We start from the raw sequence: 21,171 nt of genomic DNA on the forward strand, positions 1-21,171 counted from the left end.
TCTTCACATGTGGAGAGGAGATTCACTGGGTGAAGGTTTCCTTTCTTTTCCTTTTTGCACTATATGAACGGGAGGAGTTTATTCCATTGAGCCAATGCAAAGTGAGCCCTGCTGTGGTGTAAGTAGGTCTATAATAGTGGATTTTGAATGAGGAGGGGGTCTTTGGGTCCTTGGTCCCTTGACCTTCGGATTTTGGGTCCATAGACGCTTGGGGTATTGTTTCTCCTGAGCCCCCCACCTTTTTTTTTCCTTTCTAAACTTTTACTTTGCAAATCTAAATAAAAGATTCAGAAACTGCACACCTGAACTTGTGTCCTTTGGAAATTTTTAATATTTATTTATTTATTCCCTTTTGTTGCCCTTGTTTTATTGTTGTAGTTATTGTTGTTGTTGTTATTGACGTCGTCGTTGTTAGATAAGACAGACAGAAATGGAGAGAGGAACGGAAGACAGAGGGGAAGAGAAAGATAGACACCTGTAGACCTGTGTCACCGCCTATGAAGCGACTCCCCTGCAGGTGAGGAGCCGGGGGCTCGAACCGGGCTTCTTACGCCGGTCCTTGAGCTTCGCATCATGTGCGCTTAACCCGCTGCACTACCACCCAACTCCCTCTTCGGAAATTCTTTTTCATCAGAACCACGACAAACCCGAACCCAAAGGAGTACCCCACTTCCACGCGTGTCCCCCAAACACATTCAATCAGCAAGTATTCACAGGACATCCACTACACACCCAGCACCACCCCTGGCCTTGGCATACTCAGTAAATAAGAGACTATGGTGTCCTAGCTGTGGAGTTTATGTGTAATCAGGGGGATTGAACCTGGGACCTTAAAGCCTCAGGCACGAGTGTCTGCACAACCACTATGCTGTGTCCCCCACCTGAGAGTTCTTACAACAGCACCATGCACATCAACCATACCATGTGCTGTGTTTAAAGGGGGCAGGGGTGGTTACCTCCCAGTAACTTCTGCCTTCAGCCCTGTAGCATAATCCCCCCCCCCCCAGGTTTCTGGGACAGCCACAACATTTTATTTCCATTTCAGTTCAGTGACCTTAAAAGGTTGAGAGAGAAAAACTGACAGCCGGCTGGAGATTTTCCTATATAACCCCCCACACACACACCAGTCCCAGGGTGATGCCCAGGGCACTGGAGAGTAGTGTGCACCTCTTATCCCAGCAGGGCACCCACTTTGTTAAATCATCATTTGATGCTAAAATAGGGGGAGGAGACAGGGGATGGACTAGACATGGGTACATTCCTGGGTGCTGAGCTGTTATGCCCAGGACAAGGCTCCTCACACAATACCAGCCAATAAGATCACTGTGGTTCAGTGTGGGCCTTGCAGGGCCAGGCCTCCACCTTCACACCCAGCCATGGTCTCTCCCATGAGGTGCTGGGATTTGAACCTGGGCTTTAAGCATGAGTCCTAACCAGTGAGCTAGCACTAGCTCTCCCTCTCTCTCCAAAGTAGTTTTTATTATTTTTTAAATATTTTTATTTATTCCCTTTTGTTGCCCTTGTTTTATTGTTGTAGTTATTATTGTTGTTGTTATTGATGTCATCATTGTTGGATAGGACAGAAAGAAATGGAGAGAGATGGGGAAGATAGAGCAGGGAGAGAAAGAAAGACACCTGCAGACCTGCTTCACTGCTTGTGAAGCGACTCCCCTGCAGGTGGGGAGCCAGGGGCTCAAACCAGGATCCTTACGCAGGTCCTTGCGCTTCGCACCACCTGCACTTAATCCCACTGCAATACCACCCGATTCCCCCAAAGTAGTTTTTAAAGAAAAGTTAGGCGGGGAGTAGATTGCACCACCATAAACCAGAGCTGAGCAGTGCTCTTAGTTAGAAAAAAAAAATTCACAAATAAGTAGCACTCACCTAAAATCCAGACTACATGAGAAAATGTTTCTTCCAGTCTTCAAATCTAAAATGCCTATAAGTCAAGTCAAGATTCTCAATGCCATCCAAGAATGGTTTAAGTGAGTTAAGACTTATTAGGAAAACAATGAAGGTAAGTTTATTGAGGACACAGTCCTCCTTCCCAAGGCAGAGGAATTTCTGCAAAGCAGAGGGAAAAAAGGGATATCCAAGAATTGATGTTAGTCAACTTAATTATAAGGAAAAGATAATTAGTTTGAATACAGCCCAAAGTTTAAAAGGCATTAATTCAGCCAAACACTTCAGGTTCCAATCTATTTCAGGTCATTTGTTAAAAATAGCAAGATGATTTCTCTAGAACCAGGATATAACCTTTCTTGTCTCATGTTAGTCACAAAGAAAGTTAGAAAACATGGTCCGGGAGGTGGTGCAGTGGATAAAGCGCTTGACTCTCAAGTGTGAGGTCCTGAGTTCAAGCCCCAGCAGCACATGTACCAGAGTGACGTCTGGTTCTTTCTCTCCTCCTATCTTTCTCTCTCATTAAGTAAATAAAATATTTAAAAAAAAAAAAAGTTAGAAAACAAAATAGCACAATCAGGACCAGGTGGTAGTGCACCTGGTTAAGCGCACACATTACAATGCTCAAAGGCCCCTGGTCCCCACCTGCAAAGGGAAAGCTTCATGAGTGGCTAAGCAGGGCTGCAGGTCTCTTTTTCCCTATCTCCTGCTCCCCTGTCAATTTCTGTCTCTATCCGATATTAAATAAATAAATAATAAAAATAAATAGCACAACCTACAAGTTCTATTTCTTTTTAAAATCTTTATTTCCTTTTGTTGCCCTTGTTGTTTTATTGTTATAGTTATTATTGTTGTTGTTATTGATGTTATAGTTGTTGGAAAGGACAGCAAGAAATGGAGAGAGGAGGGGAAGACAGAGAGGGGGAGAGAAAGATAGACACCTGCAGACCTGCTTCACCGCCTGTGAAGGGACTCCCCTGCAGGTGGGGAGTCGGGGGCTGGAACCAGGATCCTTACACCGGGTCCTTGCGCTTTGTGCCAGAACCCACTGCACTACCACCCTGAGGTCTGAGGCTCTGAGGTTCCAGGTTTAATCCCCCCACCATCCCCCCAAGCAGCCCCCTACACACACACACACACACACACACACCAGACCTGAACTGGGCTCTGGGGAGAAAAGAAAAAAAATCATTCTTTTCATTATTATGCTAACTTTTATCTGAAATTCCTGCTGTGAGATTTGGAGCCTAGGGGCCCCTCATATACACCCTGGGGATCTTCTTTGCTTTCTGCACATATTTGAAAGTCCAGAGAATCCCACAGAGGGCTGATTATTTTGGGTCTCTCCCTCTAAAAGACAAGCCTGCTGTGAAGGTCACTGTCAGCACCAACAGCCCAGTGGCTCTGTTAGCCTCTGCCCAACTGCCAAGAACTAATCATCTTAATTGTAGCTAAAATATGGGAGGATCCAGGCCATGGGGAAACACATTGTTGATACATGAAATTCAGACCAAAGAAAATAAACTAAAATAAAATGTTACGACACTGGCTCAAGCAGAGTTTTTCTTTTCTTTTTAATTTTATTATCTTTATTTATTTATTAGATAGAGACAGCCAGAAATCAAGAGGGAAGGGGTGGTAGCAAGAGAGAGAGATAACTGCAACACTGCTTCACTACTAGTGAAGATTTCTCCCCACAGAGAGGGGCTAGGGGCTCAAAGTCAGGTCCTTGTGCTCAACCAGTTGCACCACCACTGGCAAAGTTTTTCCTCAGTCAAGTGGGACCACATAATATTTTTAAAGAATTAGGATGCTCGGAGACTTCAGCCCAAGTCTCACTTGTAGGTAGGGGCTTAGTGCATGTGACTGGTGGACCAGTCCTTGCCCCACACCACCCTCAGGGACACCAGGTTGCATGAAGTATGCAAGGGGTCGGGCAGGGACACCCAGCAGAGCTTAGCCCCCAGCACTGCAGGAGATAACTCCTCTGCTCTCAACAGCGATGGCCAAGGGCCCACAAAGTGCTGTCCCTGGCAAGCCCTGCAAATGGGTAATGAGACCTCCCCACTCTCGCTGCTCACCCAGTAAGGGGAAAGGTACAGCTCCCCACCCGCACATGAACTCAGAGCTAGAGCCTGATGAGAACAGGTTATCTGAGTGAATCTAGTAGAAGACGTTTTCTTTCTTTGTGTTCTTTTCTTTTGCCAGAGCACAATGCTCAGCTCTAGTTTATGGTGGGAGATTGAACATGGGGTTTTGGAGTCTCAGGCATAAGAGTCTGTTTGCAGAACCATTATGGGATCTCTCCCACACTCCTTTTTCAAAGCTTTCCTACTTAAAAATCTGTTTCTTGGCCTGAGAGGTGGCACAATGAATACAACACTGGGCATGAAGTCCTGAATTTTATTAATGCTTTTATTCTCTCTCATAAATTAATAAATAATCAAAAACAAACAAGGCAGGGGAGATAGCATAATAGTTATGCAAAGAGACTATCAAGTCTGAGGCCCCAAAATCCCAGGTTCAATACCTCATACCACCATAAACCAGAGCTGAGCAGTACTCTAGTGAAATACTTTCCCTTCACTTCAAAAATAAATAAAAACTGTCAAAAATCTAGCAGGATGGGGGTAGATAGCATAATGGTTATGCAAAGAGACTCTCATGCCTGAGGCTCTGAAGTCCCAGGTTCAATCCTCCTCACCATAATAAGCCAGAGCTGTGAAGTGCTCTGGTGTTTCTCTGTGTCTTTCTCTCTTGCATCTCTCAAAAATAAAATACTTAAAAAAAAAAAAATCTAGCAAAATGCTCAAACAATGCTGATTTCAAATACACCCAGAATTGTTTTACGGTAACACACACTTTTTTTTTGCCTCTAGGGCATGAATCCACTGCTCCTGGAGGCTATTTTTTTCCTTTTTGTTGCCCTTGTTGCTTATCATTGTTGTTATTGCTGTAGCTGTTGGATACAACAGAGAAAAATCTAGAGGGGAGGGGAAGACAGAGAGGGGGAGAGAAATACAGACACAAGCAGATCTGCTTCACCACCTGTGAAGTGACCCCCTCTGCAGGTGGGGAGCCAGGGGCTCAAACCGAGATCCTTATGCAGGTCCTTGTGCTTCGCGCCATGTACGCTTAACCCACTGTACCACTGCCCAGCCTCCTCACGTTTAAGTGGATAAAACAGGGGCCAGGTGGTGGCACACCTGGTTAAGCACACACGTCACAGTGAGCAAGGACCCAGGTTCAAGTCCCTGGTCCCCATCCACAGGGGGAAGTTTCACGAGTGGTGAAACAGGGCTGCAGGTGTCTCTCTGTCCCTCTCCCGCTCTATCTCCCATGCCCCTCTCAATTTCTCACTGTCTCTATCCAATAATAAATTAATTAATTAAAAAAATATTAAGTAGATAAAACAACATTGGGGGGGAGTAGAGCGTGTGGTGGCATAGCAGGTTAAGCACACATGGCGCCAACCACAAGGACTTGTGTAAGGATCTGATTTTCCAACCTGTCTTACCTTCCTCTCTCTATTTCTCTCTGTTCTATCCAATAAGGACAGCAACAACAACAATAATAGCAAAATAGCCTCCAGGAGCAGTGGATTCATAATACAGCCACTGAGTCCCAGTGATAACCCTGGAAGCAAAAAAATAAAATAAAACATAGCAACCTTTATTTTTTTCTTTTCAGTGCAGTGCCAAGTAATGCACTCAAGACTTTATATATGAGGGTGGGGATAGTTAGCATAATGGTTATGCAAAGAGACTCTCAGGCCTGAGAGTTCAATTCCCCACACTGCCATTAACGAGAGATGAGCAGTGATCTAGTTAAAAAAAAAAAAAAATATATGTGGTCAGGCAACCTCCCAAATTTCCTAATTTTTATTTTTTCTGAGTGAGGAGAAATAAGGGTGGGAGTGACAGAGAGGAAAGACTGCAGAACCCCTCCACCATCATCCATAGGGTCCCCTAGTGTCTGTCTTCCATGTAGTGCCACAGCTTGATCCCAGGATCTCTAACCCCTGGAAGCTTCTCTGATAGTAACTATTCAGACTGCAGTGAATACAGGGTGATCTTTTACTTATGTAACTTTTTCCTGATATCATTTAAAATGATAGAAAAGTTGCAAGAGTAGCTCAGCATTTTCAAAGAGCTTAATTCCACAGTTTTCACTTTGTCTCATTTATTACTCTCTCCCCTTCCCTGTTTCAGATTAAGTCTCCGAGTTTGTGCTCTCTTGTCCCTAGTGTCCATGAGCTCTCACAGAGAGGACAGGTCATCAGCGCAGGCTGCAGTGTCCAGAGACATGGCTTCCATACTTTGGCCACAATGGGGAAGAAGGTGGCCCTACCACTCCATCCATTCAGGCCCATGGTGCTTGAGACCTTGGGGAAACCCCTGAATCCAGAGTCACCTGGCCAAACTGCAAGGCCCAAGAGATCCACTTCCTGGGCAGCAGGCAACCCTCCCACTACAGGGACAGTGGGCCTCAGGCATGTCCTGTCCACCTGACGACAGGCAACCCCTCAGCATGCAGGCTAGAGACAGACATACCAAGTGAGCAATTCAAGGCTGACTGTCACATCCTGCACTCTGGGAGCCAAACTCCAAAGCAGTTGAGTGTCCATTGAAAAGCTTGATGCTTGTTTTAACACTGACAGTCTGAGGACACTCCCAGGCCCACATGAGTGACTTTCAGGGCCCAAGCTGGCAGGGCCTACCTGCCTCCCATCAGAGGACCTGGAGTCTCAGGGTCCTTATGGTCCATGTGGCAACAGACACATTTCTGAGGAGCAGAGAGAGGGTTGGCTAGACCTGTGTCCTGCTATGTACATGGCCCAGATTTGAGCCTGGCATGCCAAGGAAGAGCCACAGAACGGGAAAACTCTGGTGTATCTTCTTTTTCCTCTTTTTTTATTTTTATCTTTATTGGATAGAGACCGTCAGAAATTGAGAGAGGAGGGGAAGATAGGAAGAGAGACACTTGCAGCCTTGTTTCACCACTTGCAAAGCTTTCCCCCTACAGGTGGGGACCAAGGGCTCGAACCTGGGTCCTTGTGCATTGTAACATGTGCACTAAACCAGGTGCACTACCACCCAGCCCTGCTCTCATGTATCTTCTAAAGATCACTTCTGGGGCCAGTTCACCTGGGGGGTGTCCACTTTGCCAGATGCACAACCCAAATTCAATCCCTGCCCCCACTGCACTGAAGTGAAACTTCTCCCACTGTCTGGAAAGTTGGCATGGAGCCGCAACAGCAAAATAATAGACTAGTAAAAACATGTTATTTCTTTCCTTTTTAAATTTTTTTAAAATATTTATTTATTTTCCCTTTTGTTGCCCTTGTTGATTATATTGTTGTTATAGCTATTGTTGTTGTTATTGATGTTGTCATTGTTAGATAGGAAAGAGAGAAATGGAGAGAGGAGGGGAAGACACCTGCAGACCTACTTCACCACTTGTGAAGCGACTCCCCTGCAGGTGGGGAGCCCGGGGCTCAAACCCAGATCCTTATGCGAGTCCTTGGCTTTTTGCCATCTGCGTTTAACCCGCTACCGCCCGACTCCCAAAACATGTTATTTCTGTGACGACACAAACGCAGAGTCCACAGAGCAAAGCATGACTTACTAAGGCATCGCTCCCTTTTTTTTAAAAAAAATATTTTTATGTATTTATTATTGGACAGAGACAGAGAAATTGAGAGGAGAGGAAGAGACAGAGAGGGCAAAAGATAGACACCTGCAGCACTGCTTCACCACTCATGAAGCTTTCCCCCTGCAGGTGGGGACCAGAGGCTTAAATCTGGGTCCCTGTGCACTGTAATGTGTGCACTTAAAGAGGGCCCCCCACCACCACTACGGCATTTCTATATGTGCTTACCAGTGGAGTTAAGAGTTGACAATTCCCTCCAGTCTCTAAGATGCTAAGGATTACAGCTTTAGAAACACCAGAAACTTCTAAGTTTTTCCTTCCTTCCTTCCTACCTTTCTTGTTTTGTTTTTATTTTCAACTTATTCAATTATCAGAGCACTGCTCAGCTCTGGCTGATGATGGTGCTGTGGCTTGAACCTAGGACTTCAGAACTTCAGGCAGGAAATGTGTTTACAATATGCTGTCTTCCCTTGAACCCCACCCCCTTCTCTAGAGAGCTTGTTTGGAGGTTCTATCTAGCAGGGGAGTACAACGACTCTCAGATACCCTGGCCAGAGACAAGTCCGTCTGTATTTGGGGAAGGTCATCCTCTTTGACAGAGGATAGCTTTGGGAGGGATGCACATGGAGCAGTGAGGAAGGAAGGGGACACTTGCCTAGCGAGCCAGATCAGTCAAATCAATACTGGTCATCAATTGGGTGACAAATGTCACAACCACATCACCCTCACATCCACCACCCTTTTTTTAAGGTGCAGAATCTGGTCATTGAGGCAATAGGAGCTCCGTGCTGAGATCTGGAATCTGCAGTTTTGCCCTGACCCTTTAAACACGCAACCCTGAACACACTCCTATGCCATGAGCAGCACAGGAAAGCACTGAGTGACAGCACTGAGGACTGAGGTTCCATCACAAAGAGGAAACAGCACAGGTCACAGCAGCTCAGCTAGTATAGCAGCCATGACAGGGGTGGGACAGACATACCCTGTTGCAGGTAGGCAGGGTAATGTCCAATCAGCCTTGCTTCACAAGGTCCAACAAATGCTTCCTTCCCCTTGTTCTCAAAGAGAACTAAGGAAGCAGCCGCCCTGACCCACCACCCGTGTGATAATCTGTGGACAACAGGCAGTTGGACCCCCAAAGGCCTCTGGAACACCACCCTGAACCTTTCCTTTTCATATAAGCCCAGACTGAGTCAGGCTTTTCCATCACTGGGAGGTACTGCAAGTCCAAGTCTTCCCAACCTTAAAAGCCTAGAAACCCTGAGGACCAATTTCCCTTCAGATCTTTAATCACAGTCAAAGTAAATGAACCGATTTATACCCGAGGCTCTGAGCTCCCAGGTTCAGTCCTCAGCACCAGCATAAACCAGAGCTGAGCAGGGTTCTGGTGAGGAAAAAAAAAGTCACAATAAGTGATGGCCACTTTGAGAAACTCCCCCACTGCAATCTCAACCTCTTAAACAAAGGATAAATCCCCAAATAAATTGCTGGGTTGGGAGCCGGGTGGTAGCCCAGCGGGTTAAGCACACGTGGCGCCAAGCACAAGGGCCGTTAAGTATCCTGGTTTGAGCCCCCGGCTCCCCACCTGCAGGGGAGTCGTTTCACAGGCGGTGAAGCAGGTCTGCAGGTGTCTATCTTTCTCTCCCCCTCTCTGTCTTCCCCTCCTCTCTCCATTTCTTTCTGTCCTATCCAACAACGACGACATCAATAACAACAACAATAACTACAACAATAAAACAAAAAGGGCAACAAATGGGAAAATAAATAAATATAAAAATTTTTTTTAAATAAAATAAATTGCTGGGTTACACACAGAAGGCTGCATCACACCACCAGACTTGTCAGCTTCTTCTAAGTAAAGAATCAGTCAGTGAAGGGGGCTGGGCTGTAGCGCAGCAGGTTAAGTGCACAGGACAGAAGGCAAGGACTGGTGTAAGAATCCCAGTCCAAGCCCCCCCACACACATATAGGGGAGTCCTTCACAAGCGGTGAAGCAGGTCTGCAGGTGTCTATCTTTCTCTTCCCTCTCTGCCTTCCCCCTCTCTCGACTTCTCTCTGTCCTATCCAACAACAGCAATAACATCAAGGGGGAAAAAAAAAAAGGAAAAAAGGCTTCCAGGAGCAGTGATTTGTAGCGCAGGCACCGAGCCCCAGCAATCATCCTGGAGGTAAAATAAAATAAAATAAAATAAATCAGTCAGTGCTTCTGAAACCTGAGGACAGCTGAATTACCTGGAGAAAGTCTGCTCCAAGTAGCCCATGCACCAACCAGGTTTCCAGAAATGAAACACTATTACCCTTGGTGTCTAGGAAAACCCACCCAGAGAGGCAGTACCAGGTGGAGGCTCCAAACTTTATCAGTGAGGTTAAAAACACAGAAAATTCTCAGACCCTCAGTTCAGTCAGAATCTCTTGATGGAGAACTCTCCCCAGAAAGTTCAAGGTTACCCCAAGGGAGAAAAAATAAAGGGAACCTTCTTTCTACTCTGGCACCCTGCAAACACATGCGGGCAGTGTGACCTTACAGTGTTGGCTGGGCTTGTGATTAACCAAACCTCAGGCCTGGGGCCTGAATCCCTAATGTGCCAAGGACTAAGGAGCCCTATCCAGAGTGTACGTACAGGCACTGCACTCTACCTTTTACAGAACCACCACAGAGCTGGACACTATGTGTCCACAGCCAGGAGGCACCCCCAATGGGGAGGATACCCCACTCTCCAGCTGCAAGCCAAACAAGGCTCCTGGTCCCTCATCTAAGACAGGCAGAGCCAGGACAGTGCCTCCTCCTCCATCTGGAGGTCTGGTAGCCAGAGGAGGAGAGACATAGCCATGAGCCTCCTGCTCATATGTAAGGTTCCTGCGTAAGGCACAGAAAGTGTCTAGGGTAAGAACAACAAGGTCAGCAACCTCTCACTCACCCCCCCATCCCAAATGATACAAGTACCACTTAGAAAACAAAAGAAAAAACACCAATTAACATATGAAGTCACTCACTGTAAAAGAGGCTACAGGGGAGGACTTTGCAACTCTCCTATTTTCTGCCACCACCAAATGTTCTTAAGGATGGAGAACAAAAGACAAAATAAGGGATTTAAACACTGCTAAGTTAACAAGTGACAGCAAGCTGACCCAGCTTTGAGCAGTCCTGCACACAACATTCAGGGTAAACAGGAGCCAGAGAAAGTTTTCCATCAGCTTTTATAGAAATTCAATTTTAAAATGTCAAAACACACTACGATAAAGATTTCAAAGAGGTGGTAGCGCAGCGGTTAAGCACACGTGGAGCGAAGTGCAAGGATGAGCATAAGGATCCTGGTTTGAGCCCCTGGCTCCCCACCTGCAGGGAAGTCTCTTCACAGGCAGTGAAGCAGGTCTGTGGGTGTCTATCTTTCTCTCCCTCTCTGTCTTCCCCTCTTCTCTCCATTTCTCTCTGTCCTATCCAACAACGACGACATCAATAACTACAACAACTACAGCAACAATAAAGGCAACAAAAGGAAAATAAATAAAATTTTTTAAAAAAGATTTCAATGAACCCCCATCCTTATATTTGTAGGAGAAACTCACAGAAAATAACTGAAATAGTGATAGGGTATGGCGCACCTGGCTAAGTGTACACAATTGCAAGGACCCGGGTTCAAGCTTCTGGTCTCCCCCCACCTGCAGAGGGAAAGTTTCAACAGTGGTGAAACAGAGCTTCAGGTGTCTGTCTTCTTCTATATCTCCTCCTTGCCTCTCAATTTCTTTATTATCCAATAATAAATTAGTAAAATAAAAGCTAAGAATAATGACTGGGAGAAATCTCAAGAATGACTGTAAAAAAACAGTGACGATGTAAAGAGCTTGACAGATATTAATTCATGTACAACAGTCTTGATGAAAGTCATCAAAAGGAAACCTTTTATTACAATTGTAAAAAAAAAATTGTTTACCAAGCTTTTCCTTAAAATGCATCACTGCACTATGCACTTCTACTGCTTTCAGAAATGAATATTCAGGACAGAAATTATTCAGATCTTTCAACACTAGTACTATGAGAATAACAGGTAGTAAAAAGTTTTCCCCCTTAAAATAGTTAACATTCTCTCCATGATGAAACCTGTTGAGTTTATGGTGAGTTGAAATGTATTTCTAATACCATTTGATAAGATTTTTGTAAATATCAATCAACGACAATGCTGGGTTAAAAAAAAAAGTTAACCTTAACTTTGTCTCTATGAAGTGTCCTTTTTCTACATTTGCCTAGATATGTGAAGTTTAGGTTTTCTGAAAAAAAGCTTATTTTCTCATTCTGAAAAACCATTATTCTCTAATTGCTCATTGCTATTGAATTTGTACTATCAATAAATTTTCTGGCTACCAAGGCTCAGCCACACCTCCAGCTCCTACTGAGCCACCTCGTCCTGAAGTGACCACTCCTGGGCCCCCAGAGCGATGGACACCCGCTGGGGAGATAGACCAGGCTGCACACACAGACTCAGGGGAACCCGGGCACAAGCGGCCGGAGGGGGAGGAAGCGGGCTCCCGTCTCGGACCCCAGCGGACTAGCCCGCCGGCCCCGGCACAGCTGGACAGGTGCGCCAGCCCCCGCCTCCACCCGGGACTCCAGCGCCTGGACACTGGCAGCTCACCTGGCACTGGGTGTCCGCCCTCCACGCACGCGGGCCGGGGAGCCGGGAGCTACAGCCCGCGCTGGAGCACGTGAACTGGAGCTGGCAGCTAGACGGGCAGGTTGGTCTGGGGGTGGAGGGGAGCTGGAGCTGGAGAAGCTGGCCCGCTAGGCAGGCGGAATGGAGCTGGGGCGCTAGACCGGCGAGCTGGAGTGAGGAGCAGGGAGCTCTAGCTGACGCGCAGGACCAGGGAGCTGGAGCTGGTGTCCTGGGCCAGCGGAATGGAGCGGGGCGCTGGGAGGGCGAGCTGGAGCCGGTAGCAGAAGCTGGAGAGGACGCGCTAGAGGCGGGGTTCAGGGAGCAGCAACTGGAGCAGAAGCTGGCGCTGGAGCAGGCGCGCTAGGTAGGCGGGATGGAGCGCGAAGCAGAAGCTAGAGCGGGAGCTGGGGCGCTGGGCGGGCGGGCTGGAGCGGGGAGCAGAAGCTGGAGCTGCAGCAGGAGCTGGCGCTGGAGCAGGAGCTAGAGCTGGGGCGCTGGGCCGGCAGGCTGGAGCGGGGAGCTGGGAGCAGCAGCTGGAGCTGGAGGAGAAGCTGGAGCGGTAGGCAGGCCGGCTGGAGCAGAGGTGACAGAAGCTAGAGTTAAGTTAGGGTGTTGAGCGGGCAAGGAGGAGCTGGCCAGGAGCAGCACCTGGAGCTGGGGCAGGAGCAGAAATTGAAGCTAGGGACAGGCGGCGGGCTACCGCGAGGTTCCCTCCCTGCGTCCCCGCAGTTCTTTGTGTCTCGAGTTCCCCCAGCCGCGCGCTCCCGCCTCCAGGTCCCGCCCCCTGGCCCTAGAGGCGCCGCCGACCAACCGGGGGCGCGGCCAGTAGAGTGGGCGTGGCCGTCTGGTTGGGTGTTGGCGGTGGGCGGGGCCAGGCAATGGGCGGTGTTGTTAGTTGGGTGTTGGCAGTGGGCGGGGTTAGTTGACCTACACACCTGGAGAGCTCTGAGGAGATACCCCGAGGTACAGCAAATTTGCAGGTGAGGAAACCCAAAGTCTTAGAAATCTTATTGTGGTCCGGGCAGTGGCACAATTGGATAAAGCATTGGACCCTCAAGCATGAAATCCTGAGTTCAATCCCCAGCTGCACAAGTATCAGAGCGCTGCCTGGTTCTTTCTGTCCTGCTATCTTTCTCATTAATAAATAAAATCATGAGTCAGGCGGTAGCACAGCGGGTTAAGCACACGTGGCGCGAAGCGCAAGGACCGGCTTAAAGTTCCTGGTTAAAGCCTCCGGCTCCCCACCTGCAGGGGAGTCGCTTCACAAGTGGTGGTGAAGCAGGTCTACAGGTGTCTTTCTCTCCCCATCTCTGTCTTCCCTTCCTCTCTCCATTTCTCTCTGTCCTATCCAACAACGACATCAATAACAACAATAATAACTACAACAATATCTTGTCCAGGAGGTGGCATAGTGGATAAAGCATTCGTTTCTCAACCATAAGGTCCTGAGTTCAATCCCTGGAAGAACATGTACCAGAGTTATGCCTGGTTCCTTCTATCCTGTCTTTCTCATGAATAAATAAATTCTAAAAAATTATAAAATAAAATCTTATTGTCTTCCTATCATATAATCAAGCTGCAAATAATTATTGAGCGTCTACTGGTGGCACACACTGTGCTAGGATCTGAGCACAAGCAGGGACAATAGGAAAGAGGGCAAAAGAGTTTGTTAGGTGGACTTTACACAAGGGAAGACCAAAAAAGGGGGGGGGCTATGTGGTGGCGCACCTAGTTAAGTGCACGTATTATCATGCAGTAGGACCCAGGTTCAAGCCTCCAGTCCCCACCTGCAGGGGTAAAGCTTCACAAATAGTGAAGCTGTTCTACAATGCTACAGGTGTCTTTTTCTTCCCCCTCAATTTTTCTTAGTTCTATCAAATAAGATTAATAAAATTTATTAAAAATAAATTTAAAAAAAATGAAGAGACAGGGGTAGATAGCATAATGTTTATGAAAAGAGACTCTCATGCCTGAGGCTCCGAAGTCCCAGGTTCAATCCCCTGCAGCACCATAAGCCAGAACTGAGCAGTACTCTGGGAAAAAGAAAAAATATCTGGAGTAGGGCACCAAAGTAAAAACCCTGGGTTGAGGGTGAAGGTGGATGCTCGGCTTCACGGGGAAGGGGGGATGGAATGGGACACAGTCTTTTGGTGGTGGGAATGGTGCTTATGTACACTCCTATTAATTTGTAGTCATATAAATCACTAATTAATATGAGAGGGGAAAATTGAATGTCTCAAACTTTTTAAAATCAATTAATTAATTTATTTATTCCCTTTTGTTGCCCTTGTTCTTTATTATTATTGTAACTATTATTATTGTAGTTATTGATGTCATCATTGTTGGATAGGACAGAGAGAAATGGAGACAGGAAGGGAAAACAGAGAGGGAGAGAAAGACAGACACCTGCAGACCTGCTTCACCACTTGTGAAGCGACTCCTCTGCAGGTGGGGTGCCAGAGGCCAGAACCTTACTCTGGTCCTTGCACTTTGTGCCATCTGTGCTTGACATGCTGCACTACCACCCGACTCTCCGGTCTCAAACTCTTTAAAGCACAGACTGAATCTTTTTAATAAACAGGCTGAATCTTTGATATGTTGACTGTCTTAAATGCTTAGACGGGGAGGAATGAATTATGTAACCATTTGGACTCTGTAATTTTCTAAGCTGAGCTACAGATTCAGATTTCTTTCTTTCCTGCTAAGAAAATGAAGGTTCAGGGCTTGGGGAACAGCATAACCGTTCTGCAAAAGACTTCCCTGCCTGAGGCCCTTATGTCCCAGGTTCAATCCCCAGCACCACCATATGCCAGAGCTGAGCAGTGCTCTAGTCTCTTGTCTCTCTGTATCTTTCTCTCTGTGCTGCTCCTTCATTTAAAAAGATAATTTTTTAGGATTCAACTTCCGGAGGTGGAGCTACGAGCAGCAGATCACTTTCTCTCCTCTCCTCTCCTCTCCCAGATCAACTAGGAATAACAAAGGAGACCACCCAGGACCGAAACAAGACAGGACTAGAATGACCACAGGAACCCAGTAAATCACCCGTGAGTACAAATACATGTGGCTGGTGACAGAGAGGAGAGAGGAGCCTAAGGAGAGATTAAGTGACTGCTAACAGTTCAGTAGTATATCAGTTGAGACACCACCTCCAGTCTGCTCCACCAACAAGGGGACAGCTGAAGGGAGGAGAGGACTCCCCAGAGACTCACCAACTGCAAATCTGAGTCTCCATTGCTACTACCCCCAGAATCTGGAGCAGCAACAGGGAGGGACACCAGGGGACAGAGATCTAACCGGAAAACTCAGGAGAAGACCTATACCTCAGTGGCATAGCTGAGGGGCTGTGAAAGTCTCTTTGCATAACCACTGGAATATCTCTGCCACACCCTGATTTATCTCTTGGACAGGAGTCAGTGATTAAGCTAAGAAGCCTATTGATAGTTTAAAAGCCCTCAGGCTCCCATAGCCTACAGGGAAGAAAAAAAAAAAAGGCTTTTAAACCACTGAGCTCCAACTCAGACTTAAATACTATTGAAACAACTGATAACTTCCAACACTGTGAACCCTTTAATTAACTTACTTAGACACAAGTCAATCCAGGCAATAGTGATCAATAATTTGAAAAGTACTGATGAAGGGAACTCATAACATAATATATAAAATGGTTAAAACAACAAGAAGAAATATTGGAGAATCGAACCAGGACAAGAGTCCAGCTAAAAGGCCTCCAGAGGGTGAAGCACAAAACAATGAGTTCAACATCCAAACATTAGCTAAGGAAATAATCACAGGAGTGAGTAAATAATACAGGGACAACAAATGAGAATATGGAAGAAAATACTAATTATCTCATGGTTATTAAAGAGCTGAAAGCTGAAATCGCTGAGCTAAGAATGCAACTAGCTGAACAAGCTAAAACAGTATCAGAGCAGGGCAACAAAATAGATGAACTCCAGAAAACAGTAGAGGGCAGAGAGATTAGAATCTATGAGGCTGAAGACAGAATTAGCAAGATTGAGGATGAATTAGAGACAACTAAAAAAGAAGTAAGAGATCTCAAAAAGAGATTAAGAGATGCTGAAAACAACAACAGAGTCCTATGGGATGACTTCAAAAGAAACAATATACGCATTATTGGCATACCAGAGGAAGAAAGAGAAGGAGAGGAAGAAAGCATTCTCCAGGCCATAATAGCTGAAAATTTCTCTAGTCTAGACAACATCAAAGACATAAAAATTCAAGAAGCCCAGAGGGTCCCAAACAGAATTAACCCAGACCTAAAGACACCAAGACATATCATACTTAAAATGGAAAGGAATAAGGATAAAGAAAGGATCCTCAAGGCTGCAAGAGAAAAACAGTCACCTACAAAGGAAAACCCATAAGATTAGCAGCAGACTTCTCCATACAAACACTACAGGCCAGAAGCGAATGGCAAGATATCTATCAAGTGCTCAATGAGAAAGGCTTTCAGCCAAGAATGCTATATCCTGCTAGACTGTCATTCAGACTAGATGGAAGCATCAAAACCTTCTCAGACAAGCAACAGTTGAAGGAAGCAACCATCACCAAGCCTGCCCTGAAAGAAGTTCTGAAAGGTCTCCTATAAACAACCAGACCACCACAAATAGGACATATATCAAAACACTCTAAAACTCTACAAGAATGGCATTAAAATATCTTCAATCTTTGATATCAATAAATGTCAATGGCCTGAATTCACCTATTAAAAGACATAGAGTAGGAAGATGGATCAGAAAACACAACCCAACAATATGTTGTCTACAGGAAACTCACCTAAATCAACAAGACAAACACAGACTTAAAGTGAAAGGATGGAAAACTATCATACAAGCCAATGGCCCACAAAAAAGGGCAGGAACAGCTAGCTATTGTCATATCTGACATGATAGACTTTAAAATAGATAAGATTAAAAAAGATAGGAATGGACACTACTTAATGCTCAGAGGATCAGTCAATCAAGAGGACTTAACAATTATCAAAATCTAGGCACCCAATGAGAAGCCATCTAAATACATCAAACTTCTACTGAAAGAGCTACAGCAATATATTAACAGTAACACAATTATAGTAGGGGACTTCAACACCCCACTCTCTCAACTTGACAGATCATCCAGGAAGAAAATCAGTAAAGACATAAGGGAGCTAAATGAAGAGATAGATAAACTAGAACTATTGGACATTTTCAGAGTCATTCATCCCAAGAAACTGGAATACACATTTTACTCAAATACACATGGGTCATTCTCAAGGATAGACCATATGTTAGGCCACAAAGACAGCATCAGCCAATTCAAGAGCACTGAAATCATCCCAAGGATCTTCTCAGACCACAGTGGAATTAAACTAACACTTAACATTATCAACAAAAGATTAGTAACAGTCCCAAAATGTGGAAGCTCAACAGTACACTTCTTAACAACTTCTGGGTCAAAGAGGAAATCAAGGAAGAAATCAAAATGTTTCAAGAGTTCAATGAAAATGAAGACACAAGCTATCAAAATATGTGGGACACAGCTAAAGCAGTCCTAAGAGGGAAGTTCATAGCTATACAAGCACACATTAGGAAACAAGAAAAGGCACAAATAAACAACCTGATTGCACATCTTAAAGACCTAGAAGAACAACAACAAAGGAACCCTAAAGCAACCAGAAGGACAGAAATCACTAAAGTTAGGACAGAAATAAATAACATTGAGAATAGGAAAGCCATACAAAAGATCCATGAAAGTAAATGTTGGTTCTTCGAAAGAGTAAATAAAATCGACAAACCTTTAGCCAGACTCACAAAACAAAAAAGGGAGAAAACCCAAATAAATCGAATAATAAATGAAAGAGGAGATATCACAACAGACACTGCAGAAATTCAACATATCATGCGAGGCTTCTATGAACAACTATATGCCACCAAGCTAGAGAACCTGAAAGAAATGGATGATTTCCTAGATACCTACCAACTTCCAAAACTAAGTAAAGAGGAAGTGGATAACATGAACAGGCACATCACAGCTAATGAAATTGAAACAGTTATCAAAAATCTTCCCAAAAATAAAAGTCCTGGAACAGATGGTTTTACAAATAAATTCTACAAAACCTTCAAAGAAGAACTAATACCTCTACTTTTAAAAGTCTTCCAGAAGATTGAAGACACTGGAATACTCCCTGCCAGCTTCTATGAAGCCAACATCACCCTGATACCAAAAGCAGACAGGGACACAACCAAAAAAGAAAACTACAGACCAATATCTCTGATGAACATAGATGCGAAAATATTGAACAAAGTTGTAGCCAACCGGATACAGCAGTATATCAAAAAGATTGATTGTTCATCATGACCAAGTGGGGTTTATCCCAGGCATGCAAGGTTGGTTTAATATACATACGTAAACCAATCAATGTGATCCACCACATCAACAAAAGCAAGACCAAAAACCACATGGTCATATCAATAGATGCAGAGAAAGCCTTTGACAAAATACAACATCCCTTTATGATCAAAACACTACAAAAAATGGGAATAGATGGAAAATTCCTCAAGATAGTGGAGTCTATATATAGCAAACCTACAGCCAACATCATACTCAATGGTGAAAAACTGGAAGCATTTCCCTTCAGATCAGGTACTAGACAGGGCTGCCCACTATCACCATTACTATTCAACATAGTGTTGAAAGTTCTTGCCATAGCAATCAGGCAGGAGCAAGGAATTAAACGGATACAGATTGGAAGAGAAGAAGTCAAACTCTCCTTATTCGCAGATGACATGATAGTATACATGGAAAATCCTAAGGAATCCAGCAAGAAGCTTTTGGAAATCATCAGGCAATACAGTAATGTGTCAGGCTATAAAATTAACATTCAAAAGTCAGTGGCATTCCTCTATGCAAACACTAAGTTAGAAGAAATTGAAATCCAGAAATCAGTTCCTTTTTCTATAGCAACAAAAACAATAAAATATCTAGGAGTAAACCTAACCAAAGAAGTGAAAGACTTGTATACTGAAAATTATGAGTCACTACTCAAAGAAATTGAAAAAGACACAAAGAAGTGGAAAGATATTCCATGTTCATGGGTTGGAAGAATTAACATCATCAAAATGAATATATTACCCAGAGCCATCTACAAATTTAATGCTATCCCCATCAAGATCTCAAGCACATTTTTTAGGAGAATAGAAAAAATGCTACAAATGTTTATCTGGAACCAGAAAAGACCTAGAATTGCCAAAACAATCTTGAGAAAAAAGAACAGAACCAGAGGCATCACACTCCCAGATCTCAAACTGTATTATAGAGCCATTGTCATCAAAACTGCTTGGTACTGGAACATGAACAGACACACTGACCAGTGGAATAGAATTGAGAGCCCAGAAATGAGGCCCCACACATATGGACATCTAATCTTTGACAAAAGGGCCCAGACTATTACATGGGGAAAGCAGAGTCTCTTCAACAAATGGTGTTGGAAACAATGGGTTGAAACATGCAGAAGAATGAAACTGAATCACTGTATTTCACCAAATACAAAAGTAAATTCCAAGTGGATCAAGGACTTGGATGTTAGACCACAAACTATCAAATATACTTAGAGGAAAATATTGGCAGAACTTTTTTCCGCATAAATTTTAAAGACATTTTCAATGAAATGAATCCAATTACAAGGAAGACTAAGGCAAGTATAAACCTATGGGACTACATCAAATTAAAAAGCTTCTGCACAGCAAAAGAAACCACTACCCAAACCAAGAGACCCCTCACAGAATGGGAGAAGATCTTTACATGCCATACATCAGATAAGAGTTTAATAACCAACATATATAAAGAGCTCGCCAGACTTAACAACAAGACAACAAATAACCCCATCCAAAAATGGGGGGAGGACATGGACAGAATATTCACCACAGAAGAGATCCAAAAGGCCGAGAAACACATGAAAAAATGCTCCAAGTCTCTGATTGCCAGAGAAATGCAAATAAAGACAACAGTGAGATATCCCTTCACTCCTGTGAGAATGTCATACATCAGCAAAGGTAACAGCAGCAAATGCTGGAAAGGGTGTGGGGTCAAAGGAACCCTCCTACACTGCTGGTGGAAATGTCAATTGGTCCAATTGTGTGGAGAACAGTCTGGAGAACTCTCAGAAGGCTAGAAATGGACCTACCCTATCATCCTGCAATTCCTCTCCTGGGGATATATCCTAAGGAACCCAAAACATCCATCCAAAAAGATCTTTGTACACAGAAATTCTGCACAATTTGTAATAGCCAAATTGGAAACAACCCAGGTGTCCAACAACAGATGAGTGGCTGAGCAAGTTGTGGTCTATATACACAATGGAATATTACTCAGCTGTAAAAAATGGTGACTTCACGGTTTTCAGCCGATCTTGGCTGGACCTTGAAAACTTCATGTTAAGTGAAATAAGTCAGAAACAGAAGGATGAATATGGGATGATCTCACTCTCAGGCCGAAGTTGAAAAACAAGATTAGAAAAGAAAACACAAGTCGAACCTGAAATGGAATTGGAGTATTACACCAAAGTAAAAGACTCTGGGGTAGTTGGGTGGTTGGGGAGACTACAGGTCCATGAAAAATGATGAATGACATAGTGGGGGCTATATTGTAAAATTAAAAAAAAAAAAAAGACGTCAAGAGCTTCTAGCTTGTGCATTGACCCCGTTCTGTTTCCTGACAGAACAGAGCAACTTGCCAGCTGTGACGGGAGTGTGTGGAATCCCAACCAGCAGCAACAGCGCACAGGCCATGCAGGCGCAGGCCCACGCAGAGAGCTGGCCGTTTCCTGGCCCTGGAGGGTGGACCTTGAGCCGAAGAGGTGCCACCAAAGGAGGCCAAGCTGGGCCCAGAGTCACCGTAGGTCATCCTGGCTGAAGAGGAAACACCCAGCTCTCCAGTGTTGCCAGCGCTCACAGTCCGTGACCATGGCTGA

At 44.8% G+C, this 21,171-nt stretch overlaps 1 protein-coding gene across 1 annotated transcript in view; it reads right to left on the bottom strand.

The window, feature by feature from the left end:
• NINL (ninein like) overlaps positions 1-12,975 on the bottom strand; it is a 90,789-nt gene extending 77,814 nt beyond the window's left edge. Inside the window, exons 1-2 of the mRNA XM_060192500.1 lie at positions 12,852-12,975; positions 12,186-12,371 (exon numbers count right to left, since the gene is read on the bottom strand). The gene's annotated coding sequence lies outside the window, so the exon portion shown is untranslated. The remainder of the gene's footprint in view (positions 1-12,185; positions 12,372-12,851) is intronic.
• Between the last annotated feature and the right edge of the window lie 8,196 nt (positions 12,976-21,171).

Source organism: Erinaceus europaeus, chromosome 1 (assembly GCF_950295315.1).
Source record: "Erinaceus europaeus chromosome 1, mEriEur2.1, whole genome shotgun sequence".
Lineage (NCBI taxonomy): Eukaryota > Metazoa > Chordata > Mammalia > Eulipotyphla > Erinaceidae > Erinaceus > Erinaceus europaeus.